This window comes from Schistocerca americana, chromosome 2 (genome assembly GCF_021461395.2).
Source record: "Schistocerca americana isolate TAMUIC-IGC-003095 chromosome 2, iqSchAmer2.1, whole genome shotgun sequence".
Taxonomy (NCBI): Eukaryota; Metazoa; Arthropoda; class Insecta; order Orthoptera; family Acrididae; genus Schistocerca; species Schistocerca americana.
The window spans coordinates 122,518,345-122,545,676 of NC_060120.1; positions in this window are offsets into that span (position 1 = coordinate 122,518,345).

Sequence of the window (27,332 nt, forward strand, 5' to 3'; positions counted from 1 at the left end):
CTCTTAATATCAAATCTGCTTAAAATTGTTCCAGAATTAAAGGATATGCCCTCCCCCCGCCAACGTAAATAATAAAAACCACAGATCCGTGTTTCTCTTCGTGCACCTTCAGGAATGGCCTAAACTCCATAGCCCGACTAGTCAGCTTCTCGCAGTAGCAATTTTGCTTAAACACTTGGACCAAGTGCTCTGAGTACCAGAGTCTTAAGGACGCCACTGCGTTGGTACGTAGGTGGCTACTCTATACGTGCGGATATCGATCAGTATGTAACGGTTTTCGGTGAACACCATGTCCCATGTGCCATGTTTTCTTGTAAACCATTATGTCTCTCCTGACGATGGCAGACAAATGATTAGCATGAATACCGAGTCATGATTTTACGCCTTGGCAGCAAAACCGAGGAGCCTACCATAGTTTTCCATGTACAATCTAGGGCAACACAGACGATGCACCACGAGGAAATTATCCGAATGGAATGGAAATCGGTTCATGTGATGTACATGTACAGACAGACAAATGATTAAAATTTCAGAAAAAATTGGATGATTTATTCTAGAGAAAGAGCTTCACAAATTGAGCAAGTCAATAACGCGTTCGGCCAGCTCTGGACCTTATCCAAGTTATTCGGGTTGGCAATGATTGATAAAGATGTTGGAGTGCTGCTGAGGAATATCGAACCACATTTTCTCCAGTTGGCACCTTAGGTCGTCAAAATCCCGAGATGGTTCTGGGTTCTTCCCATAATGCTCTAAGCGTTCTCAATTCTGGAGAGATCTGCTGGCCTTGCTGACCAAGATAGAATTTGGCAAGTACGAACACAAACAACAGAAACTCTCGCCGTGTACGAGCGGGCATCATCTTGTTGAAATGTGAGCCAGCATGGCATGCCATGAAGGGCAACAAAAGGGAGGATAGAATATCTTCGACATATCGCTATGCTGTGAGGGTGCCGCTGATGACAACCAAAGGGGTCCTGCTATCAAAAGCAATGGCAACGCAGACCATCATTGCTGCTTGATGGACCTTATGGTGGGCGACAGTCAGGCTGGTATCCAACCGTTGTCCGGGGCGTCTGCAGACGCGCCTGCACTGGTCATCGGGGCTCAATTCGATCCCACTCCAGCCAATGGAATTACAGACCGAGGACGTGTCTGGAGACGGCCTGAACAGCGGTGGGATGCCAACAGGACTGTCGCCCGCCATATTGCCTGACCAGATGAAGTGATGATCTGCGGTACCATTTCTTTTCATAGCAGGACCCCTTTGGTTGTAATCCGCGACACCCTTACAGCACAGTGGTAGCTCGACGATATTCTACGCCCCGTTTTGTTGCCCTTCATGGCAAGCCATCTGGGATTTACATTTCAGTAAGATAATACCCGACCCGTACACGGCGAGAGTTTCTGCTGCTTGTCTTCGTGCCTGCCGAACTCTTCTTGGCCAACAAGATCGTCTGGCTTCTCCTCAACAGAGAACGTTTGGACCATTATTGGAAGGCCCTTCAACCACATCGCGATTTTGACGATCTACCGCGCCAGTTGGACAGAATGTGGCACGGTATTCCTCAGTAGAACATCCCACAGCTCTACCAGTAATGCCACGCCGAATAACTATTTTCATAAGGACCAGAGGTGGACCAACACGTTATTGACTTGCTCAGTTGGTGAAGCTGGCCGCTGTTGCCGAGTGGTTCTAGGTGCTTCAGTCTGGAACCGCGCTGCTGCTGCGGTCACAGGTTCGAATCCTGCCTCGGGCTTGGATGTATGTGATGTCCTTAGGTTAGTTAGGTTTAATTAGTTCTAAGTCTAGGGGACTGATGACCTCAGATGTTAAGTTCCATAGTGCCTAGAGCCGTTTGAACCGTCAATTGGTGAAGCTCTTTCTGTTGAATAATTCTCTTTCTCTAAAATTGTAATCATTTGTTTGTCTGCACGTGTACATCACATCTACCGTTTTTCGTTCCATTCAGAAAATACCTTGGTGGTGCATAATTCTTTTTAGAGTGCATCTTCACGAATTTGTGGACAACACTGTTCCCAAATTCCGGCAGTATCTACTCAGTGTCATAGATACCACACTCTAACTTGAATAATCGTTTCGTTGGATTGCAGTTCTCCAAATGTTTCAGTAATTCCACAAAATATTACCTCTTCTACCATTTTGACCGCAAGTTTTCAAAAGCTCTTCCTATTTCTGAGTCTGTTACGGTAGCTCTATAACTTCCAAACGGACACCCATTTCTTCTTCTGTCACGTCAGCAGACCCTTCCTCCACCTTGTAGAGGCCGTCTGTGTATTCCTTCCACCTCTCCACTCTTTCCTTCGGGTGAAATTCCTTTTGTGCTCGTAATGTTGATGGTTTTAATTTTACTGTCGCCGGAAGTTTTTCTGACTTTACTTGTGGAGGGGTCTGTCCTTTCAACGACAATTTCCTTTCCGATTTTTTTATATTTTTCGTACCAGATATTTACTTTAGTTTCCCTGCATTTGCTGTTAATTTCATTCTAAGTTGCTGCATATCTTTCTTTTCCTAAACCTTTTTTGTATTTGATCCTTTCGACAATCATCTGAGTTATTTGTTCAGTTATCCAAAGTTTCTATGCAGTTACTTTCCTTGTTGTACATTTATCTGTCCAAATTCTGTGACTTCCCTTTTTAGGGATGTCCATTTCTCTTCAAGTGGACTGTCTAGTATTATATTAATCAACGCAGTATCTACAACCCCAGAGAACTTCAAATATATGTCATCATTCGTGAATAGGTCTGCTGCAATTCGCTACTTTCTTCCACATTACTTCGCCTAACGATTCTCTTTAACATCAGCCTACGTTCTTACGACACGCAATAACTAATTTCTCTAGGAGTTGTTTCAAAGTCGTTAAATTATAATTAGTGTAAGTTGAATGTTACTACATGATCATAGGTATACCGGAAGTCCCAGAAGTCATTCCCTGATTACAAACATTCGTCAGGCATGGAATGTGACACACGGACAAATACTTTCTATCTTAAATTGCTTGTGACGCTTTCAGGGCTTTGTACATATGCATACTTAGTGATACTTAGTTTGTTACAGAGCCCAGTGACGTAACAACAGCGGAATCGGACACCATTTGCAAACAATACGTACTGTAACCAGGAGAAAACCCAATGTGTCCTTTGGTCTTCCAGGCGGCATACCATAAACAGACCATCCGAGACAGCCATAAGCTGAACGCGTAGCGCTGTCTTATGCACACAAAATCATACAACCTTTTTCGTTCAGTGAAACGACAATCACAGCCAATACCTATCCTGATATTTTGCAGTTATCCATTGTGCAACAGATTCAGGACATTCCGGAATTAATTTCCGAACAAGACGGTGCGTCACGTCATTGAGGGTTAGATGTTCGCGCCTGTTTGGATCCAATATTTCTGGGAAAATGGATCGGGCGTGATGATGCTATGAACTCGCCTCCAGGATCACTGGATATAACACCACTAGATTTGTTCCTTTCGGTTATGTCAAGGACCGGGTTTACCAAACACTAGTGAACGACATTGCAGCGTTACGGCGTAAAATTACTGATATCATAACATCCATACCTCAAGAAATTCTGAGCAACACATGGGTGGAATTGCAATACCGCCTGGATATCCATCGGGCAACGAAAAGAGCATATGTCGAAATTTATTAATTGTGTGTGTGTGTGTGTGTGTGTGTGTGTGTGTGTGTGTGTGTGTGTGTGTGTGTGTGCGCAAAAACTAGAATATGTAACCTGTACTTCATGATAAAAGATACGTGTCATATTTTCTGCCTTATGCATATTTGTAATCAGAGAAAGTCTTCTGGGACACCCTGCATAACCACGCATTAAAATTACGGTGTATCGTGATGTTTAGTAAATACGAGGGCTGTCCATAAAGTAAGTTCCGATTCATCGCGAAATGGAAACCACTGTGATAATCAGAAATATCTTATCTGCAACAGTTAGCTACAGCTTTCAGCCACTGCTCTACATAGTCACCACTCCGGCTTAGACATATGTAGTAGTGTTGTACCAACTTTCCAATACCCTCGTCATAGAAGGCAGCCGCCTGTGCTTCCCGCCAATTCTCCACGCTCATCTATAGCTCGTTGTCTGTGCGAAAATGTTTTCTTCATAGCCAGTAGTTAATGTGAGCAGAGATAAAACACAGAGGGAGCCAATTACGAGCTGTATTGCGGGTGATCAAACTCTTCCCACCGAAAACGCTGCAGGAGCACTTTCATTGCCCCTGCAGATTGCGACCGAGAACTGTCACAAAGTAGGAACCGTATGACAGTTCTGTAACGTGGGCTGCATAACATCAGGCGAAATCTCTCACCAGGACCTCACACTTGGCGAGAGACACTATTTTCTACGCATCTTTATCTGCTCACCATGCGCTCAGAACTGAAAAGAGCGAAGTGATGCAACCGACAGGTGTACTAGAGACACTGTCAAAAACATCGGTGCAAAGCTTCATCGGTGAACCGTGAATTTATTTTCAAAACGTTTTCTTAAGAATTTTCTTTATTTACTAGTGATTCATCAAGAACATTAACACATTTAATGACACTATGTGAGCGTGGAAATAGTTGCCAGTGGGTAACTGATGAAAACAAATTAAATTTCTTTCCACAAATGGAAATTTTATTCCTAAAAGCCTTTTTTTTTAACAGATTTAAAATTATAATCAGAAAGCACCCTCTAGATATCAAGTTATAATTTATTCAGAGGCAGAAAGAACAAATTTTGACAGCATGAGCTTTCGGGCTGAGAACCTTGCCGCTGCCTTTTGACACGGCCGTAGTCACGACTGCTCACAACAACCTCTGAAAGACTGCTCTGGTGCAACTTTGCAACACACCAGATTACATTAAACTAAAAATTTTAACAACTCACACAAGCACATAAACTATGCACCCCATAGGAGGGATGGAAATGGTACAAACACTAACATTAAAAAAATTAACTTGCCACCGAACGTGCAACTTGATTAAAAAAAAAAAAAACTCTTACGGTGGATGGGTGGCAACTTTATACACTGAAAATGGCCATTTAAATAAAAAACCCATGAAATGCACTCTTACATAAAATATACAAACATGCTCTACATTACACATATTCCGCCTCTCAAGATGATAGGCAAAATATAAACATATTTCAGGAATTCGGCCGTTACACTTCAAGCAATAAATTCGTTAAAACCAACCCGACAAACATGACAGAGGCAGCTATTAACGTACAGCAGACCGACAGGGAGATTACTGAACACCCCGAACCGCAGATTGCTCTAACCCGCCCCTACTCCACAAGGGAAAAACGGACCAGCCAATTCATAAATAACCACCTTCCCGCGGGGGGCAAACGGAGAAGAATGGTGGGACGACCCCAAAAGAAAGCGGCTCGTGACATCACCAAGAAAACAAGTAGAGTTTAACAAGTAAATGAAAGAACATATCTCCAATCACTTAACTTCTAATAAACTGCGATTTCTGGCTAAGACCTGGCGCAGCACCCCCAAAACGCTCGCCGAACCGTCCGCTGCCAGCCGCTTCAACAGACGCAGGAAGGCGCGCTGATCTTCCGTCTCACGGCGTCGCAGCTCGCACCGGCCAGCCCGATGTCGTGGGTTGACTCCTGTTGCTCTCGTGTCGGCCGCGACGCCACTACCCCTCGCTATACGGCGCGGCTCACTGGACTCACGTGGCGACCTCACCTGCGCTGACGCTCAAGGCGGACAAGTCATCTTGCGAGACCGACCAACCGATCGATCCAACCGCCAATGACCTTTGCCCGAGCAACTCGAGCAGACTGGCGGCCTAACGCGCAGACTCAGATGCAGAAACTCAGCCCCGACCGGGCGACCACTAGCTGAGTTCTGTTACTGACCAACCGCCGAGCTGATAGCGCCCCTTAAATGCACGTGAACAGTCAACCTTTCCCCTTTCCCAAAGCTGCGGTTGCCACAGCGGCGCCACCGCCAGAAACAGAAGGCAACTGCTTTACACTACGCGCTGCGCGCTCTTCAAAACAGCAAATTTTTGCCACGGCTCAATCGGGTTTTCACAGTCGTTTCCATTTCGCGGTCGATTGGAACTTACTTTCTGGACACCCCTCGTAGATGTATCGTATACTACGATAGGTGAATCTCTGTTGCATTACAAGGTGTATAGGGCATTCAATCCATCCAGCTGCAGTCTTCCGTGAGACAGTCCAACGCTAACCGGAGCATGTATGGGGCCCTTAAGCGTGCACTCACCTCGAATGGAGTGTTTCACGATGAGGAGCACGTCCCACGTGTGTAAGGCCTTAAGCCGTGGGCGCACGGACCGTGCATCCGAACGTTGATCGTTGAGCGTGCCGAGTTTCTGACGTCACAGAGTGGAATAGCACGTTCGGGAGTTTTTCCGAACGTGCAGAGCAATATCTGGAATGTCAGATATTCTGAGCGTGCGTCTGAGAGTTGACCAATGAGATGGAAAAACGCCACCTACGTCACACGCACGCCGTCTCCCTTCAGTACAGAGTTGTGGGGCGCCAAATTGGCGTTCACTTCAAGCCTATATGTATATATGCCGTTTCTGAGCAGCAGCAAATTGAGAATCACTGGAAAACCCATTGTTAGTTGTGTGATTCGATCCAACAAAATAATAAGAATCATCATATTCGAAGCCAAAGAATTATTGTGACTTGCCCATCATGAGAGTAGGCTATTTGAAGGCAGCGACACACTGAAGATCCACCCAAAACGCATTGTTCTTGGTACATTTTGTTATAATTAAATTTGAATTAGTAACATAATTATCTACGATTAACGTTTTTAGCAAGGGGTAAGATAATATGATTAAATACAGGCTCCCAGTTGTTGGTTTAGCGTAGTGTCTCTGTCCATTGATGAGTTTTTGATGGGGCGGTGATTCGCTTCGCAACACTTCCAAAATTTTGTTCCTAACATTCGCGTTTTTATTAGGTTCTGATACTTTATTATTAGTTTAATATAAGTATATAATATCATATTTGCTGTTATGTAAATATAAGTTCACCTTTTTTTGAGGGGTGACTTTGTTCGATTGGCTTAATCTACAGGACAGCTTGCGCTACTTGTTTAAAGATATTTTGCTCCTTTTTCTTTTACGCTTCGTAATTCACATGTTGCAAAGATTCTGCTACTGGGTAGGAACAGTGATTAAGTAAGACTGACGTTGGGGTTTTACTAAAATGTGGGAATGATGAAATAATGTTTATCTTATGCGGAGAAGTATTCCAAGTTTGTTCCCGACTGTTTGTAATGGAACTTTTATATGTCTCTGACCTTATTGATTGGACATGGTACTTTCCCTTTCGTGGACGATGGGGGAATTGTGCGTTTTAATAGAGCTAACGTGGCAATTTTACGCTAGCCCGTTGAGTAAACAGTGTGATTTACGAACTAGAAACATCCCTCAACTGCCGCTGGAGTGCGTTGCGATCGTGTATGCCACGTTGTGGCCCACGTACCGTATGCACAAGTCGCATCGTTCCTGAGAGTTCAGCAGCACGTTGAACTTGGCACGCTCAACGTTAACGTTCGATAGCACGGTCCGTGTGCAACGGCTTAGCTGCGAGTTAACAGGTTTAGAAACTCATTTTGTCTGCTGAGTAGAGCGAGCGAGCGAGCGAGTTTAGGACTACCTTCGTGACGTGCGCGCCGCGGCCTATCTTTCTCGTGGGCCTCGCATTCCATGCTAGCCGGCCGGTGTGGCCGAGCGGTTCTAGGCGCTTCAGTCTGGAACCGGGCGACCGCTACGGTCGCAGGTTCGAATCCTGCCTCGGGCATGGGTGTGTATGATGTCCTTAGGTTAGTTAGGTTTAAGTAGTTCTACGTTCTAGGGGACTGGTGACCTCAGATGTTAAGCCCCATAGTGTTCAGAGCCATTTGAACCATTCCATGCTATGACGTCCGAAACTCGGCACGGTCAACGCTCAACGTTCGGATGCACGGTCCGTGTGCCGACGGCCTTAGCGACAAGCGACCTTGCTACCTCCGTATTAGCCAGCTCGCCTCTAGGTACAGCGCGGATTCCCACTCCTGTTCGGCGGGTCCGATTGCTTTGCTGAAATCGAGTAGGGCGGTCAGGATTGTTTTCGCATCGTAGGTGACCCAGTGGGCAGCGCACGCCGGGCTCCACTCCAGTAATCCCGGCGGTTGCCGCGGCCGCATTGTGCCAGGGCCGGGCCGGGCCGCCCGCTCTGCTCATCCGCTAATGCCGGCCGGCTGTCCGGCGGCGCCGCTTCCAGCTTCCAGCTCCAGTTCCTCGTAGCTCCATCTCCAGCTGCAGCTGCAGCCGGGCCCCTCTCTAATTGAAAAGACGGCGGGCGGCCGGCCGGCAGGATGAGGACTTGGACGAGGCGCGCTGTTCCCGGGGGTCGAGCAGGGCCACGCCGGCGGCGGGAGCGGGGTAATCCGGCGGCAGATGAGCCGGGGGGCCGCAGATTGGAAACGGCGGCGGGGGCGGCGGGGGCGGCAGCGCCGGGGGACCGAGCCGAGAGGACGCGGCAGGGCGGCGGCGGAGACAGTCGCACAAAAAAAAAGAAGGACGCGCGGCCTGGGACAAGGAAGGGGACGACGGCGAAAAAAAAAAAAAAAAAGAGAAGTAGTAGGAAAGAAAATTGAAATCCCGAAATGATAAAAGTGAGGCCGGGGGGAGCATTAGCGTAATCCTGGAAATGAAACAGGGAGTTAGTCGGTCACGGGGCAGGGATGGCCCGAGCGGTCGGCCGCGTGTCCCACGCGCGCGCGGCGCGGTAATGGCGGCCGGGCCGGTGCCAATCTGGTCGCCTTTGTGGATTATCGCGGCGGTTAATATGGCTGCTATATTACCGCTGGCCGCAATTCCCCGCTGCGACCCCCTCCGGCAATCCGCCGGCCGTGTCAGACACTGGGCGCCGGTGCGCCGCTGATGGGGCATTACGGCCGCCCCCGCCCTGCGCCACGCCAAAACGGGAATCCTCTGGTCCGCGTTTGGGGGCTGTCGATCAGATTAACTGCGGCCTTGAACTCTACCTTCTCCATTAACAGGATAAAACAGTACTTAATTTTGCCATGCATGTAGTTAACACGTTTTAGAAAGTTTACATCTACCACAGTTAGCCGGCCGGAGTGGCCGTGCGGTTCTAGCCGCTACAGTCTGGAGCCGAGCGACCGCTACGGTCGCAGGTTCGAATCCATTAACTTAGTTTTTTTTATTACAGAGGGCGACTAACTTCTGACCGAACACGCTGAGCTACCGTGCACCACTCAGCTAACGGGGTGGACATGCACCACAGTGCTACAGGTATACAGCGGTGTCCCCATCTATCATGATCGCAGGAAGAAATTTTTTGACGAAATAAATCTCGGGTGAACAGCCAACAAAGAATTGGACCCAGAATGAGATTTTCACTCTGCAGCGGAGTGTGCGCTGATTTGAAACTTCCTGGGAGATTAAAACTGTGTGCCGGACCGAGACTCGAACTCGGGACCTTTGCCTTTCGCCGGTAAGTGCTCTACCAACTGAGCTACCCAAGCACGACTCACGCCCCGTCCTCAGAACTTTACTTCTGTTGCTAGAACACTTGCCCGCGAAAGGCAAAGGTCCCGAGTTCGAGTCTCGCTCCGGCACACAGTTTTAATCTGCCAGGAAGTTTCATATCAGCGCACACTCCGCTGCAGAGTGAAAATCTCATTCTGGAAACAACCCCCAGGCTGTGGCTAAGCCATGTCTCCCCAATATCCTTTCTTTCAGGAGTACTAGTTCTGCGAGGTTCGCAGGAGAGCTTCTGTAAAGTTTGGAAGGTAGGAGACGAGGTACTGGCGCAAGTAAAGCTGTGAGGACGGGGCGTGAGGCGTGCTTGGGTAGCTCAGTCGGTAGAGCACTTGCCCGCGAAAGGCAAAGGTCCCGAGTTCGAGTCTCGGTCCAGCACACAGTCTTAATCTGCCAGGAAGTTTCAAGAATTGGACCATCTGAAGACAGTGTTTCGGAGGAACGGTTACAAGGAAGAGCCAATTCGGAAGGCTCTACATCCCACACCTGCAGCACCGGCAGAAACTGAGGATGAACCTCAGGAGGAGGCAGCCTCGGCTGTTATTCCATTTTGTGGGGCCTTATCCGGAAAAATTGGACGCATTTTACGTAAACACCAAGTGAAAACCATCTTCCGTCCTCCACAAGCAAAACCAAGAGCCTTCTTGGTAGTGTCAAGGACAACCTTGGTCTACGTAAATCAGGGGTTTATCAGATACCTTGCCAATACGGCAGTGTACACATAGGTCAGACCATTCGTACCGTTGAGGACCGATGCCGAGAACATCAACGGCACTCTAGACTGCAACAGCCCAGTAAGGCGGCAGTCGCTGAGCATTGCCTGTCGTAACTCCACAGCATGGATCATGACCAAACCAAAGTCCTGACACAGACTTCCAAATGCTTGGACTGTGTCATCAAAGAAGCCATAGACATTAGAGTAAGGGAGCCACAACTAAATCGTGACAGCGGTTGCATTCTTAGTAAGGCGTGGGAACCCGCGATCACCCAGGTTAAGAAGAAAAATGATATTTCCCAGAGTGTACCGACTTCGGGGGAGGAGGGAAGAATAACGATAGCGGTGCCGGCAGACCCTCCTGAACGAAAAGGCCTAGGACCCAGCGCCCAGACGGCGGGAGAACGGACGATGTACCGGGTACCGCGCGCGGGGCGCGGACCGCACCGACTAATGGGAAACGCCTGAGGTTCAAATGGCTCTGAGCACTATGGGACTTTCGTCCGGCGTAGTGCGACGGTTCGACATGGTGTGGACTCAACAAGTCGTTGGGAGTCCCCTGCAGAAATACTGAGCCATGTTGCGTCTACAGGCGTCCATAATTGTGAAGATGTTGCCTGACCAGGATCTTGTGCTCGAATTGACTCATCGGTGAAGCCCCATAAATGTTCGATGGGATTCATGTCAGGGGATCTGTGTGGCCTAATCATTCGCTCGAATTGTCCAGTATGTTCTTCAAGCCAATTGCGAACATGCCGCATTGTCATCCATAAAAATTTCTTTATTGTTGAGAATATGAAGTCAATGAATGGCTGCAAATGGTCTCCAAGTAGCCGAACATAATCATTTCTAGTCAATGATCGGTTCAATTGGACTACAGGACCCCCTCCATTCTATGTACACACACCCCACACCATTGTGGAGAGAGTACCAGTTTGCACAGCGCCTTGTTGACAACTTGGGTCCATGGTTTGGTGGGGTCTGCGCCATACTCGAACCCTACCATCGACTCTTACCTACTGAAATCGGGACTGACCTGACCAGACCACGATGTTGCAGGAGTCTAGGGTTCAACCGATATTGGTTCAAATTGCTCTGAGCACTATGCGACTTAACTTCTGAGGCCATCAGTCGCCTAGAACTTAGAACTAATTAAACCTAACTAACCTAAGGACATCACACACATCCATGCCCGCGGCAGGATTCGAACCTGCGACCGTAGCGGTCTAGCGGTTCCAGACTGTAGCGCCTAGAACCGCACGGCCACTCCAGCCGGCTCAGCCGATATGGTCACGAGCACAGGAGACGTGGTACAGGTGATGTGGTGCTGTTAGCAAAGGGACTCACGTCGGTCGTGGCTGCCACAGGCCATTCACACCAAATTTCGCCGCACTGTCCTAACAGATACGTTCGTCGTACATCCCACATTGAACTCTGCTGTTATTTCATGTAATGCTGATTTTTCTGTTAGCACTGACAACTCTACGCTAACGCCACTGCTGTCGGTTATTAATGAAGGCCGCTGGCAACTGAGTTGTCCATGGTGAGAGGTGATGCCTAAAATTTGGTATTCTCGTCACACTGTTGACGCTGTGGATCTCGTAATATTAACTCCCTAACGATTTTCGAAATGGAATGTCCCATGTGTCTAGCTATAACTAACATTCAGCATTCAAAGTCTGTTAATTCCCGTCATGCGGCCATAATCAGGTCGGAAACCTTTTCACGTGACCCACCATAGCGCAAATGACAGCTCCGCCAGTGCACTGCCCTTTTCTACCGTGTATACGCGATACTACCAAAAATGTGCAAATCTCCTTCCCATGTGTGTGTATAGGTGTTCCCATCTACCGCGATCGTCCGAAGAAAAATTTTGTCCAGAATCAAAACAAAAACTAAACGAAGCAAATTTTATTTTTGTAACCGGGGGGACATTAACCAGTGCAACTGACTTCCTTGTTTGAATCTTTGTTCGTTGTTCGTTGTGAAGATGCGATCAGCAGTACGTCTCTTTTAATAGAGCCTTTAGAGACACAATAGTATTTTTTTATTTATTCTTTTGTTGAAGAGGTTTGATTTTTAAGAGCGGATATAATAGTGTGAGTGAGGATTATGTTATCTACGATAAGAAAAGTACTTATGGATTTAAAACATAAAAATTTTAAAATTGTGTCGGTAAAACATCGGAGGAATGGCGTGAGCAGTAGGACCATCTGTTAAAAATAATATTCGTCTTTTATCTGACATATTCACCTCTCAGTTCCTTCTTCACCTTTTCTGCTCCTGTACTTGTACTGTTTTGACGCATACGTTAATGTAAGTGTACTTGAAAAATAGTAATCCCAAACTGATTTCACACCTTGTGTAATACAGGGTGTCCATAAAGTATGGCCGGCCGCGGTGGTCTAGCGGTTCTAGGCGCTCAGTCCGGAACCGCGCGACTGCTACTATCGCAGGTTCGTATCCTGCCTCGGGCATGGGTGTGTGTGATGTCCTTACGTTAGTTAGGTTTAACTAGTTCTAAGTTCCAGGGGACTGATGACCACAGATGTTAAGTTCTATAGTGCTCAGAGCCATTTGAACCATAAAGTATGTTTACAAATTAAGACTTTAATAGCTTTGAAACTGTACGGGATATTAATAAGAAAATTTCAGCATGTGATAATGTAACTCTTGAAGTTTTGTGTCCTTTGTCATACACATAAATGTGTTCCCTTTTAGTGGCATGGATAATGTCTAGTCTAAATTCCATTTTGCTACACGTACTATTCAAGATGTCCACGGAGACTTTTCAAATGCATTGCGATGCGTGCTTTCAAGTCCTGTAGGTCTCTAACCTTGGTTTGGTACACCAGGTTCTTTGTAAAAACCCCGCAGGAAGAAGTCTAGGGGTATCAGGTCAGGGGACCACCTCGTTCAAGTCTACTATCCAGAAACTTTTCATCTAGAAACTGACGGATATTTAGCGACAAATGGGGTGATATCTCATCCTGCTGGAATGCTGGTACGATTTCTGTGATTTATTGATTCCTTGAGAGTTGGAAGGACTGGAGCCAAATGAATATTAAGCACCATTCGTAAACTAAATACACTCCTGGAAATTGAAATAAGAACACCGTGAATTCATTGTCCCAGGAAGGGGAAACTTTATTGACACATTCCTGGGGTCAGATACATCACATGATCACACTGACAGAACCACAGGCACATAGACACAGGCAACAGAGCATGCACAATGTCGGCACTAGTACAGTGTATATCCACCTTTCGCAGCAATGCAGGCTGCTATTCTCCCATGGAGACGATCGTAGAGATGCTGGATGTAGTCCTGTGGAACGGCTTGCCATGCCATTTCCACCTGGCGCCTCAGTTGGACCAGCATTCGTGCTGGACGTGCAGACCGCGTGAGACGACGCTTCATCCAGTCCCAAACATGCTCAATGGGGGACAGATCCGGAGATCTTGCTGGCCAGGGTAGTTGACTTACACCTTCTAGAGCACGTTGGGTGGCACGAGATACATGCGGACGTGCATTGTCCTGTTGGAACAGCAAGTTCCCTTGCCGGTCTAGGAATGGTAGAACGATGGGTTCGATGACGGTTTGGATGTACCGTGCACTATTCAGTGTCCCCTCGACGATCACCAGTGGTGTACGGCCAGTGTAGGAGATCGCTCCCCACACCATGATGCCGGGTGTTGGCCCTGTGTGCCTCGGTCGTATGCAGTCCTGATTGTGGCGCTCACCTGCACGGCGCCAAACACGCATACGACCATCATTGGCACCAAGGCAGAAGCGACTCTCATCGCTGAAGACGACACGTCTCCATTCGTCCCTCCATTCACGCCTGTCGCGACACCACTGGAGGCGGGCTGCACGATGTTGGGGCGTGAGCGGAAGACGGCCTAACGGTGTGCGGGACCGTAGCCCAGCTTCATGGAGACGGTTGCGAATGGTCCTCGCCGATACCCCAGGAGCAACAGTGTCCCTAATTTGCTGGGAAGTGGCGGTGCGGTCCCCTACGGCACTGCGTAGGATCCTACGGTCTTGGCGTGCATCCGTGCGTCGCTGCGGTCCGGTCCCAGGTCGATGGGCACGTGCACCTTCCGCCGACCACTGGCGACAACATCGATGTACTGTGGAGACCTCACGCCCCACGTGTTGAGCAATTCGGCGGTACGTCCACCCGGCCTCCCGCATGCCCACTATACGCCCTCGCTCAAAGTCCGTCAACTGCACATACGGTTCACGTCCACACTGTCGCGGCATGCTACCAGTGTTAAAGACTGCGATGGAGCTCCGTATGCCACGGCAAACTGGCTGACACTGACGGCGGCGGTGCACAAATGCTGCGCAGTTAGCGCCATTCGACGGCCAACACCGCGGTTCCTGGTGTGTCCGCTGTGCCGTGCGTGTGATCATTGCTTGTACAGCCCTCTCGCAGTGTCCGGAGCAAGTATGGTGGGTCTGACACACCGGTGTCAATGTGTTCTTTTTTCCATTTCCAGGAGTGTAATACAATTTATTGAAAACTACGCAATGAGACTATGTTCAAATGTGTGTGAAGTGTTATGGGACTTAAGTGCTAAGGTCATCAGTCCCTAAGCTTACACACTACTGACCAGCCGCTCAGTCCATGGCTGCAGCGCCTTAGCCCGCTTTTTTTTTTTTTTTTTTTTTTTTTTTTTTTTTTTTTTTTGCCCGCTCAGCTAATCCCGCGAGGCCGCAATGAGACTGAAATGTAGGAGAATATTTAAAGCAATTTTAGTAGTGCGGTTCTTCAATTTCTCCAGGCGTATTTCATGACGAAATAAACCTAGGGTGAATAGCGTGGTGTGAGTGTACGAAGGGCACAATATTTCGGCAATCGACCTTGTTGCCATCGTCAGGTGTGCTGATGCAGTACATATTGTGTCCTTTGTACACTCACACCAGGCTGTTCACCCGAGATTTATTTCGTCAATTTTAGTAGTGATAACAATATTTTGATTAATGCAGAACAAGAGCCTTTAGGTTTCATTAGTGCTTTGAAATACCATTGAACAACTATTCTGAAGTGATAATGGTCAACCAACGCTCAAACTGAATATAATTTAACAAGGATTATTAAGCAGTTTTTAGATTTTAAAGGAATCATAGTTAACTTCATTTATCAGAAACCCAAAAGAGGACAGTCAAGTGGTCCAAGAGTTGCGCCAAAGTTAAACAGAATTTCAGCAACAAGAACAGTTACAGAATAATAGCGGTATTATAAACACAGCAGCATCAGAATTAGTGCGAACAGCCTTAGTCGCCCAGGCTGGAGTATACTACCACTTTCGGCGCCGGCTGGTCAACCGAGCTGCCGCACTAATCTTTAGGCTAAGTACGGGACCAGAAAATGCCTATAACACGCAAAATAAAATGAGACATGGCAATTCAATACCAGTTCAAGTCTCCGACAGCAATATCGGGTGTAAGTTCCGTTAAGAGCGGGTGTGTGAAGTGAAATCTGCAGGTGAGCGAGCTAACAACGCAGTGAATAATTAGTGTTAAGGGGGGAGGACGTCAAACGGGCCGACTTGGAGCAGCAGAGGCACCACAGGACATTTTAATTTTCACTGTCTTTACTTTTACAAGTAAATTCATAAAACTTTGTCAACATGACCAGGGAGGATTTAGGATTCACACTCGTAGCAGCGGAAGTTAAAAAACATAACAAAATAATTTTTTTACATGTGAAATTTCATCATTTTTTCACTTACTATTGGCTGCATTTGTTGCTATAGGTACACTTTTCTTCATAAGTAAGAGAGACTGTTCGATGAATTTTGCACAGCACACAAACCATACTTACAGCTGTCTGAAACTCTAGAATCTATTTAATTTATGAAAAAATGAATGAGCTGTTACGTTTTAAACTTTGTTTACAAAAAAAATCAAATTTTGTAGTTAATTATCTCCATTTTTACCACAGTTTTTAATAGATTTGGAAAATTCTAGAGTTTCAACACCTGTACGTATGGTTTGTATCCTGTGCAAAATTCATCAAAGAATCTCTCTTACTTGTAAAGAAAAATGTACCTATAGCAACAAATGCAGCCAACAGTAAGTGAAAAAATGATGAAATTTCATATCTAAAAAAAATTTATTTTGTTATGTTTTTGCAGTTCCACTGCTATGGGTGTGATTTCTGAATCCTTCCTGGTCATGTTGACAAAGTTTTATGATTTTATTTGTAAAAGTATAGACAGTAGAAAATAAAATGTCCTGTGGTGCCTCTCCTGCTCCAAGTCGGCCCGTTTGACGTCCTACCCCCCTTACGACGTTACCTGCTTTTCCTTCCCCCGGAATAGTAAAGGACTCGCAAGAGATCCAGAAAGAGATTTTGTTAGAGTAAAGACAAAATTTAACGCGGAAGAAGAGAGTGCACGAAAGTAGCAGAAAGGACGAGAAAATGTTAGTAGGCTCGGTCACACTGCTTTTAAAAGTGATCAAGCACTTTCCAGGAGGAATGCATTACTATTCTACCGGCTGATCCGCACTTTAATCTTCCCACGGAAAGGAAGCAAGCTACACAACAGAGAGGCGCCAAGCAAGTAGGCCCGCTCGGTTCCACAGTGCAAAATGCAACAGTGAAATCAATATCCGCAGCACTACTGTCTTCCACAGAAAATAAGTAGCAGCGCTAAAACGACCGGGCGCCGCAGGTTAACGGCCAGGTGGGCACGGGAATTATGATCTATCGAACAGAGAATACCTGAAGATGGACACAAGTGCCGCTAATCCGGGAACACAAACAATACAGGGAGGCTGAGCCGAACCACTCTACAGAACTTGATCAAAAATCGGCTACCGACAGTACAACTAGCGACCGTTATGATTCTGGCGGGAACCGTTACTGCGAAGCTACGAACTAACCATTGAATTAACCCGCATCGACCACCAATTAAATACAGCACAGAAACGGATCTGCAGTTCGAATAATTCCGCACCGAGTATGCCCTCACCGCATTCTTAGTCGACATTGAAGACAGCTTTATCCGCCTGGCGGCAGCAGCAAGACCAGCGGACGTAATTCCAAAAGGTCACACCTCCAACAGCCCATTCTATTGCTGATAGACCAGACCGTTCAGATCGCTCTGCTCCTTTCCAACCAGACGTCCCAACCTACATCTACATCTACATCCATACTCCGCAAGCCACCTGACGGTGTGTGGCGGAGGGTACTTTGAGTACCTCTATCGGTTCTCCCTTCTATTCCAGTCTCGTATTGTTCGTGGAAAGAAAGATTGTCGGTATGCCTCTGTGTGGGCTCTAATCTCTCTGATTTTATCCTCATGGTCTCTTCGCGATGTATACGTAGGAGGGAGCAACATACTGCTTGACTCGTCGGTGAAGGTATGTTCTCGAAACTTCAACAAAAGCCCGTACCGAGCTACTGAGCGTCTCTCCTGCAGAGTCTTCCACTGGAGTTTATCTGTCATCGCCGTAACACTTTCGCGATAACTAAATGATCCTGTAACGAAGCGCGCTGCTCTCCATTGGATCTTGTCTATCTCTTCTATCAACCCTATCTGGTATGGATCCACACCGGTGAGCAGTATTCAAGCAGTGGGCGAACAAGCGTACATCCCCCAGGCTGTGGCTAAGCCATGTCTCCGCAATATCCTTTGTTTCAGGAGTGCTAGTTCTGCATAGTTCACAGGAGAGCTTCTGTGAAGTTTGGAAGGTAGGAGACGAGGTACTGGCGGAATTAAAGCTGTGAGGACGTGGCGTGAGTCGTGCTTGGGTAGCTCAGTCGGTAGAGCGCTTGCCCGCGAAAGCCAAAGGTCCCGAGTTCGAGTCTCGGTCCGGCACACAGTTTTGATCTGCCAGGAAGTTTCAAGCGTACTGCAACCTACTTCCTTTGTTTTCTGATTGCATTTCCTTAGGATTTTTCCAATGAATCGCAGTCTGGCATCTGCTTTACCGACGATCAACTTTATATGATCATTCCATTTTAAATCACTTCTAATGCCTACTCCCAGATAATTTATGGAATTAACTGCTTCCAGTTGCTGATCTGATATATTGTAGCTAAATGTAAAGGCCGGCCGAAGTGGCCGTGCGGTTAAAGGCGCTGCAGTCTGGAACCGCAAGACCGCTACGGTCGCAGGTTCGAATCCTGCCTCGGGCATGGGTGTTTGTGATGTCCTTAGGTTAGTTAGGTTTAACTAGTTCTAAGTTCTAGGGGACTAATGACCTCAGCAGTTGAGTCCCATAGTGCTCAGAGCCATTTGAACCATTTTTTTAAATGTAAAGGGTCTTTCTTTCTATGTATTCGCAGCACATTACACTTGTCTACATTGAGATTCAATTGCCATTCCCTGCACCATGTGTCAATTCGCTGCAGATCCTCCTGCATTTCAGTACAATTTTCCATTGTTACAATCTCTCGATATACCACAGCATCATCCGCAAAAAGCCTCAGTGAACTTCCGATGTCATCCACAAGGTCATTTATGTATATTGTGAACAGCAACGGTCCTACGACACACCCCTGCGGCACGCCTGAAATCACTCTTACTTCGGAAGACTTCTGTCCAATGAGAATGACATGCTGCGTTCTGTTATCTAGGAACTCTTCAGTCCAATCACACAATTGGTCTGATAGTCCATATGCTCTTACTTTGTTCATTAAACGACTGTGGGGAACCGTATCAAACGCCTTGCGGAAGTCAAGCGCCACTTTGTTCACAACCTCCCCCCCCCCACCCCCCCCCCCCCCCCCATGTCTTGTGTGGTGACCACGACGTCTTCTGTCGGACTCAGGAGCCTTGGAAACCAGAAGGCCAAGTGCTAACATCGCACGGCTTCAGTCTGAAACCTCCACTCTGCTCCTTCCGCCTCGCCTCGCGCTGTACTGTCAAATCCTCCTTTTCCAGAATACGCCCGTCCTCTCGCTGATCCGTTCTGCGCAACAGGATCTTTGCCTGAATGTTTGCTACGATTTATCGACAGATCCTGGCACGGCTCAAATATGACACCAAATTGCAGGTGTTCCAGTGGTGGCACAGCAGTCTCTTGTAAAAGATCCAGATAAACGACACCGTTGACGGCAGCCGCGATGAAAAAGAATGGACCAACGAAGCAATTTTGCAATAGCCCGGGACTGTCTCTTTCCGTTGCAAGTGTAACATGAAGATGCTGTGAAATGAACGTTATGACGATTCAGTTTGCCGGATACATGAGACGTTGCCTCATTGGAGAAGCAAATGTATCCCAAAAAGTCACTCTTTTCTTCAGTCTTGCCCAGAATATCCATTGCAAGCTTTCACGCTGAGGTTTGTCCGTAAGCTTCAATGCTGCACATTTGCAGGGATACAGCCGTAACCTGTTATACAAGACATTGCGCAATGTTGATCGACTCATTTCCGTCTCTCTGGCCGCCGTACGCACCGATTTTGTCGGAGTCCTTGCAAACGTCTTCTGTAGCTTGTCCATGTAGGCGTCTGAAAAGGATGGGCGACCGCCCCTTTTTATGGCTAACACTACCTGTTTCCAGAAATGACGTATGTGAAACCCGAGTAGTTGTTCGGGACGTTGATCGCCTTCCGTAAAATTCAAGACACGTGATATAGGAACCGAAGGCTAATTAATAACCCCAAGAAATAACATACTGTACACTCAAATACCACTTCGCTTTCCACAGTGTACATAATACCTATAGTGTCTTCGTAAGTAGTGTTTAGAAATACTAATCCGCAAATTAAACTGTAGCGAACCGGGGCTGCAAGGTTCGAAGTAGTTTCGAGGCTTTCAGACCAGGCTGGCTCAGATAGAGTCACATTTCTCTCTCTCTCTCTCTCTTACTATACTAGTCTTTCCTATCATCTGTCATCATACCATCTTAAAATCTGGATTTTTTTGTGTTTTTTTCTCCTGTTTCTAATGTATTTTTAATTATTATTTCTTCCATTGTGATTGCTGAAAAATAATTGCTATTTGACATATGGAATATGCAAAATGAGATTTTCACTCTGCAGCGGAGTGTGCGCTGATATGAAACTTCCTGGCAGATTAAAACTGTGTGCCCGATCGAGACTCGAACTCGGGACCTTTGCCTTTCGCGGGCAAGTGGTCTACCGTCTTTTTTTTTTTTCATTTGAATTTTTTTTGGATTAGCAGTCCAACGCCTTAACCACGTTTTTTTTTTTTTTTTTTGATTAATAATAAAGAGTGTTCAGTTATGAGTAGGTGGAGACAAGGCGGGCAGGGGTCGAAACCCGAGGCCTGGCCTCGATGTCTCCCCCCTTCCGTCCCTGAATCACTCCCCCAAAGTAGCTTTTTGATTTATTTTTATTTTATTTTATTATTTTTATTATTTTTTTTCACCAGGAACAGGGTAAATGAACAAAAGATCTTTACTGGTACAAACTCAAATACAACAGAAATGCCATCCTTCCGGCGAAAATAACACAAGACATTATACTCATACAAGGCGAGCAATTTTTTTTTTATGAACAAGGTGTAGGAAAAAAAGTGTATAAGCAATATACAGTGGAGTGAGGGAAAGACTAGTGTTTTCTGGTGTAGTGCATAAAAGAAAGGAGGCGCGTGTCCATGCGCCTACTCCACTGTGGGTTCAATGTAGAAAGTAGCGCGGGGGGTCTCAGATGTCAGCAGGGGGGGGGGGGGGGGGGGGAGGGAGTGCTGTCGGCGTGTGGCACCATCCAACTGAGCGGGGGTGAAGTAAAGATCGCATGTAGGTAATTGGCGAAGAAGGCGCGGTAGCGCGGTCGGTGTTCGACTTGACTGTGGGCGGTTTGTAAGTACTGCCAGAAATCAAGGCGTGATTTGTCGCCATCATTATACTTGTAGGTGATCGTCCATCCTTTGACCCATACAATCGCATGATTTTTGGTGGCGGGGAAATAAGTATTCTCAGGATGGATAAAAGTCCATGGGTCAATCGAGTCCGGCGGAACGCGGAGGTAACAGGCAACGAACTGTCGGGCAAGTTTCCAGACGTCACTGGTGGCAGCACAAGTCAGTTGATGGACATCGTCATCCACGAGGTGGCAAAAGGAACAAAGTGGAGATCCTTTAGTCCGATGGCGTGAAGACGATGATTTGTGGCGAATTTTTCATTTGCGACTTGGTACCATGTTGCCCGGACGTTGGAGGAAAGAAAAGGCTGGTGGATGTGACGCCAAACCGTTGGCCACCGCGTGGACGGATGTCTCAGTTCGATATTGTTGCTGGATATGGAACGAAGGAGTGGGATATAAAAATCTTTAGGCCGAGGAGAACGCGTGGTCGGTAAGTGTGTGTGAGCATAACTGAAGTCGACGATGAAATCAGAAATGTGCGTCAGATGGTGCTTGATGTGTCCGACTGGTACGGGTGGTGTTATGGTCGCGGGCACAAGAATTTCCAGCAAGCTGCGCGTAAGGGAGGTGCCCCCGTGCCACTGCTTGTGCATGGTGGACATGTACAAGGACGCCGGTCGGAGTCGCACATTGACAAGGCCCAGGCCACCCGCTCGCGGGGAAGGGTGAGCGTGTCGTAGCGGACCTTGAAGAGCGTCCGGCCGTAAGGAAGTATCCGAAGGCAGCCTGGAGGCTGCGTCCAATAGTTGATGGCAGCGGGAGGACCTGTGCAATGTGGACCATTCTGGACGCCACATGTTGATTGAGGTATTGTACACGTTGTAAAGAATCGAGTCGTCGGAGAAGATTTTGTCGCACCGTCGTGCGGATAGTTTGGAGTGCACGCCGAAAATTGATGGCAGCGGAGCGGTGCACGGTGGAGGTGAAAATGATACCAAGGTATCGTAGTTTTTGTACACACGGGAGAGGTGCTAAGTCGTCGTGTGAGAGGCCGCGTCCAATGGGCATCGGCGCGGATTTAGCCACATTCATGTTACTGCCCGCTGCAGTGCCGTACGTTGATATCAAAGCAAGTACCGTGTGTCTTTCACTCCGTGAGCGGATCAAGAGGAGGAGGTCGTCCGCATACGCACGACATCGAAAACTGTGCTGTCGCAAAGTGAGACCAGAAAGGTGGCTCGTCAGACTCCCGATGAGTGGCTCCAGGCTTATGGCATAGAGTAGGGTCGAAAGTGGGCAGCCTTGCCGTACGGAACGCCGGATCGCCACTGGTCCCGCCACACGGCCATTAACCTGAATCAGCGATTCGGCGGTGCCGTACATGCGCCGTATGACGTCGATAAAGGCTGGTGGAAAACCCATGCGGTTCATCACTGAGAACAGAAAAAGATGCCGCACTTTGTCGAATGCGCTGTCAAAATCAATGGCAACCACTGCGGCGCGGAGTCTGCACGCCGCTGCCAGTGCAATTAAATCGCGACATTCTCCTGTGGCCGTTTGTATATTAACTGTGCCGCCCGGAGTTGTCTGTTCCGGGGATAGAATGCTAGGCAGGATCTTGCGGCATCGCGTTGCCAGTAGGCGTGTAAAAATTTTACAGTCTGCGTTAAGCAGGGTCAGGGGACGGTAATGTGCTGTCGTCACACCTGGTGTCGGTTTGTGGATGGGTATAATAATTCCCGTGACGAAGGACGGCGGTACGGCGTTCCCCATCGTCAGCAGTTCATGAAACATCGTTGTCCACCGTGACGCCATTAGTGTGAAGAAAGCGCGATAAAATTCTATCGGCAATCCGTCGATACCAGGTGACTTATTCAGAGCACCTTTTTGGATTGCATCGTGGAATTCGTCACGCGCAGTGGGCTCCATCAGCTCGTCCGCTTTGTCGCTGGTGAGGGTGCGAGTTACGTGTGATAACACAGACTCCTCAGCGTGGTTGTTGGTAGTCTCCTCCTGGTACATTGTGCGGTAGTGGTTGACAAAGGCACTAACGATTTCGGCCTGGCAAGTGATGTGCTGGCAGCGACAGGTGGTGATCTCGGTGATGAGTTGTTGTCGTCGATGTTTCCTATCGGAGGCGATATGATGCACGGTCGGATGTTCTTGTTCCGCCGAATCTTGACATCGTGTTCGCACCATAGCCCCATGCAGTCTACGGCGTGTCAAAGTTACAATTTGCGCCTTAATCCTGCTGCGTTCCCTCTGGGTGTCGGGGGTGGGCGGTTGGGCGTCCAGGTCGCGGAGAACGGCGTAGAAATAGTCGGTAGTGTGCCGGCGCCACATAGCAACTTCCTTTCCATACTGAATCAAAGTACGCCGAATGGCAGGTTTGGCACATTCCAGCCACCAGGTCAAGGTCGTGGAAAATTTAGGTAAGCGTCGTTCACAGGTGGCCCATGTCTCGGTAACACGTTGAAGACATTCGGGATCATGAAGATGGGAGGTGTTTAGCTTCCACGGTGCACGACTACGCCAGACCACTTGCTTGGGGAAGAGAATGTTGCAGATGTAGGCACAGTGGTCCGAAAAGGCCAGGGGCCAAAGTTCTGCACCTTGGACTGCAGGTGTGAGTTCCCGAGAGACATAAATTCTATCAAGGCGGCTTGCGGAGTGACTCGTCTGGTAAGTATGTCCAGGCGCGTCGCCGTGCCGAACTTCCCAAGTGTCGCGGAGCAACAGATCTCGGACGACAAGACGTAGTTCTTGACAGGTGTTGTAGTGGGGCACTTGATCTTTAGGGTGCAAGACACAATTAAAATCACCCCCAAGCAAGTAATGGTCGCAGCGTCCAAGAAACAAAGGAGCGATTTCTTCTGAATAGAGTAGTGCCCTGTCGCGTCTGCGGCTGGAGCCTGACGGAGCGTAAATGTTGATGATACGCGTCCCCATGACGGTGACGGCCATGCCTCTGGCAGATGGAAGGTATGTGATATCGGCCACTGGAATGCCTTCTCTGGCGTAGATGGCTACGCCGCGTCCCAGGTGGTCACCAGGAGAAGGATAAGTGTTATATCCCGCGACGTCTGAAAGTGTGGCCAAGTGTACTTCCCTGTAGTAGTGCGATATCGACGTCCGACGCCCATATCATCTCTCGCAGCAGTTGAAGTTTCACGGGTGAGCTAATGGTATTAGTGTTGATCGTCGCTATTCGGTAGGTTGGGAGCCGTACCCCGCCGTGGAGAGGAACTCCACCGGCGGAGGATGAAGAGGGGCGAGGCAACGGTGAGTCGTGCCGTACGCCACCTGACAGCGTTATCAGCGGCGTAACGATGCTTCCGTCTGGGGTAACTCTGTCCCCAGCGTGTGGTCCGGGTTCTCATCGACGTCCTCACTCCACACCATTGAAGGCGTTGTCGTTGTGATGGTCGTACGTTCCACTTCGGTCGTAGGGGTGGAGGACGTCTCGGCGGCAGTCGCATCGGTGGAGTCCATTGCTTCAGGAGCACCTGAGCGAGCCAGTAGAGTAGGCATCGACACATCCACAGCCGGCGTCATGTTGTCGTCATTCGTATCGTCGTGTAGGTTCTCCGAGGCCTCGTCGGGTCGGACGGCCTCTACAGCATCAGGGGGAGGTGATTCGTCTCGTTCCGAGACCGTACGGCGCCTCCTCTTGCGCCTTTTAGGTGAACGTTGTTTGCGGGTTCGCCCCTCCGTGTCGGAAGACGGAAGGGAGTCGCGTCGCTCTGAGAGGAAGGCCGTCCCGGGAACGTCAAATGAGGGGGCGTCCATATGTTCAAGCGGGTGGGTGTCGGAAGTCGTCGCTGTTGGTAGTGGCGCCGGAGTAGCGTCAGGCTTTGAGCGCGACGTGTCGGCCCTGGCGGTATCCGTAGCAGCTGGAAGGGTCACCGGTACATGGTCCGATGGGCGGCGGCCGGTGGGAGGAGAAGAGAGCGCCGATGCGTAGGTGATCGGTAAAACCGTCGTCGGAGCCGGAGGTGCCACGGTAGCGGCTGGCAATTGTGTGATTCGTCGCTGAAAACACTCAGATCTGAGGTGGCCTTCTTTGCCGCACCCGGAACAGGTCTTGGGTTGGCCGTCGTATATGATAACCGCGCGGCACCCGCTAATTTGCAGGTAAGATGGCACGTGGCGATGGAGGTCGATGGTGGCCTGCCGTACACCGTTAGGAACGGGGTACGCTTGGAATTGCGCCCAGCGTTCGGCAGTGTGGCCATGTACAGTGCCATAGGAGCGGAAAGCCGAGATAACGTCTTCCGCCAGAAGCTCGAACGGGAGTTCGAAAACTCGTATGGTGCGCATTCCTAAGCCGGCATGGTCGACAGTGACCGCTCCGACATTACCGTCAGCGTGGCAAAATCGTAATCCATGGTTGGTGTCACGAAGTATTCTGTCACATACCGCGTCATTGACGACTTTGACGTACACAGTACTGCTTAATATGGACAAATGGATGCCCAAGATGTCGGAAGCTGGGATCTTAGCAACGTCGCGTAGGAAGCGTTCCACTTCCAAGGCCTTTGGTCGTGCGTATTCGTTGCAGAAGTTGAATCGTAATGTTGGTTTTCGAAAACGGTTGGCCATGGTTCTAGTGCACGTAAGCGACACGTAAGTGACGGCCGCTGAAATGTAAACAACGACGAGCGCGCGCGCACCGCAGGCGGAAACAACAACACGTCCGCACTGCACGGCGGCGAAAGCCGGACTGACCGTCTGAGCTACCGAAGCACGACTCACGCCCGGTACTCACAGCTTTACTTCTGCCAGTATCTCGTCTCCTACCTTCCAAACTTTACAGAAGCTCTCCTGCGAACCTTGCAGAACTAGCACTCCTGAAAGAAAGGATATTGTAGAGAGCTTCTGTAAAGTTTGGAAGGTAGGAGACGAGATACTGGCAGAAGTAAAGCTGTGAGTACCAGGCGTGAGTCGTGCTTCGGTAGCTCAGACGGTAGAGCACTTGCCCGCGAAAGGCAAAGGTCCCGAGTTCGAGTCTCGGTCGGGCACACAGTTTTAATCTGCCAGGAAGTTTCATACGGAATATGTTTTGTAGTCAACATGAAAAACTGCAAAATGAACGACCGTTATAAAATGTAAGGCAACAGGTCTCTAAATGAGCAATAAATCAAATCTTCTTTACAGTCTCATACCGTTTGTGTTATTAACAGGTTTCTTTTTAGTGCAAAGGTGGGTAAGTCCTATATTGTACGAACTGATGTAACCGGCTTGGGCGAAGTTTGCTTGACCGTCATTCTGACCGTCTCATTGTGATAGTCGTGTACTGTAGTTATTATTCAGAACCTGCTCGTTATTTAATTTGCGAAGTTCAGTTGGCAAGTCCGAGCAATAATGACGCATATGAGATATTCAGAAGTTCTCACGGTCGCGAATATATAAGACGAAGTCAGTTATTCCACTAACACTTAATATAAAGACACAAAGGAATTAGACATTAACTGCCAGTGGGCATTGATTTATAACAGTGAAGCACGTTGAAAATTTCCGCCGTATCTGGATTCGAACCCAGGTTACCTGCTTACTAATCAGATACGGTGACCGGCTTGCCTTTCAGACACAGTGGTCACCACAACCGCACGGACTATCCTAGCACGCCTCCCGACGGACACAGATTCTTAACCTGTACCACGCATTACTGATGTAGTGCCCCTGCTCATTAGCCTCATTACTCGCGGCATCTCGCCGACTCCCGTAAGATTTCGAGCTTGGTGTGCATTGGCACTGTTGGGACTACTGGCAATCATCGCCGCAAACACATGTGTATGCATATACACTACTGGCCATTAAAATTGCTACACAAAGAAGAAATGCAGATGATAAACGGGTATTCAATGGACAAATATATTATACCAGAACTGACATGTGATTACATTTTCACGCAATTTCGGTGCATAGATCGTGAGGAATCAGTACCCAGAACAACCCCCTCTGGCCGTAATAGCGGCCTTGATACGCCTGGGCATTGAGTCAAACAGAGGTTGGATGGCGTGTACAGGTACAGCTGCCCATGCAGCTTCGACACAATACAACAGTTCATCAAGAGTAGTGACTGGTGTATTGCGACGAGCCAGTTCCTCGGCCACCATTGACCAGACGTTTTCAGTTGGTGAGAGATCTGGAGAATGTGCTGGCCATGGCAGGAGTCGAACATTTTCTGTATCCAGAAAGGTCCGTACAGGACCTGCAACATCCGGTCGTGCATTATCCTGCTGTGTAGGGT